Source organism: Frankliniella occidentalis, unplaced genomic scaffold (genome assembly GCF_000697945.3).
Source record: "Frankliniella occidentalis isolate FOCC.00 unplaced genomic scaffold, Focc_3.1 Scaffold10, whole genome shotgun sequence".
NCBI lineage: Eukaryota > Metazoa > Arthropoda > Insecta > Thysanoptera > Thripidae > Frankliniella > Frankliniella occidentalis.
In genome coordinates this window covers 1597764-1599469 of record NW_026267140.1, presented here as the reverse complement: position 1 = coordinate 1599469, position 1706 = coordinate 1597764, and positions in this window count along the sequence as shown.

Below are 1706 nucleotides of genomic sequence, written 5' to 3'. Positions count from 1 at the left end.
TTAATGTATGGACACGTATCGTTACAACAGCCCTCCACAGAACACATCAGCAGTGGGTCTAGTATTTCCTTTGAATACCAACCATCGCATCCCTGGCAGTGCGGGAACAATAGTAGCGTAGAATACTTGCAGCCAGGAAACCAAACCACAAACGTGCACGGTAATTTAGTACATGAGCATGAATCGTTTGTTCTACCGGAATTTATGCTGCATGAGTCAATTCCACCGATGCAGATGCACCAACTGGTTGAGGACCAGTATCACTTTTAGTAGCAATCATAAAATATCTTTAAAGTACACGAAATTATTTTTTCGTTACAGAATGAAACAGGTTCTGAAAAATAGAAATATGTATTCAGTCAGGTTTTAGTAACTTCACTCTCATTTTCTTACGCACTCGCTTGCGGAGAATTCATCTGTATTATTGACTTATTTAGTCTAATCTTTAAAAAGGGCTTAAAGTTTGTAGCAGCTCGCAAGAGTATAAGTTCAAATTTTGTTTGTTGCCAAATGTATAAATTCTTTTACATCCACAAAATTGTCAATGATTATGTTGTATGGTGTAACATCTGTTCAATCTGTTCCTCGTTTCACGACGCATGTAATGTACACAAATAAAATAAAAATTTAAATTGGTAATGTGTACAATATGGAATACTCTTGTCACCATACTTGTAAACCAAGTGGGCAACTGCTCAACACATGTAAGTGTGCAACTGTAGTGCAGTTGCAAGCGTTGACATCGGTATTTGTGCACTAGTAAGTGTGCAAATCCTCTGTTAAAAAGAACACTGTCCAAATAATACGCATCCAATCGGTCCAAACTAAGGCAGTGTTCAGTTCAACAGAAGGGTTGCACACTTCCTAGTCCAAGTCGAGTGAAGGAGCAGCAGCCCGAGTCTAAACAGTGGAAAATACAATTATATTGTGGGCTGGTGTGCACTATGCACTACGCGCGGCTTCTTCCTTTCTGCACTTTGGTTGGAAAGAGGCGAAAACTGGCATTGCTTTGCGATCTGCTGCAGCGGTAAACCATCCCTGCAGCACATTGATTTGACAGCTTTTCCTGTATACAGGCACCAGAGCTGTATGTTCCTTCGTTTCTTTTTTTTTTACGACATTGTATCATTGTCGTATTCCAGCAGCTCGAACCATAAACTGCGATCGTAAAACAGCGAGCGTTCGGAGATTCATCCGAGGACGCCATGCGTCGTTCGCAAACCTTACGCCACTCCGAAGAAAAAATACACAATTCTCGACAATTCTAATATACAATTTTTACGATAAATTTAAAGTTTGTAGAAATAATTTCTAGACAGGTAACATTTTTCAGAGGTTTAACATTTTTGACAGTGTCCGTTGTCCGTGCGCAGGCACTCACGCTTCATATTTCAGAACAGTAAAAATTGAAATGATCAAACTGCAATGATTACACTGGTAAAACAAAGGTAGGATATCCTACCTGTAAAAGGCGTTAAAGCTCCAAAGGCATAACAATTTATGATTTTTCAAAATATTTCTTTCCCATGGAACAAAATTGGATTCTGAAACATATTTTCGTAATCTACGCGAAATTCCGCGTCAAACGAGCCTACATATGATGGGGTTCTGTTCAAAAATGGCATAGATTGATTTCAGTTTTTGTACTTTTTGACTTGCTTTTCATTTGCTGACCGCTTATCTGAACCCTATCACATGTAGGCTCG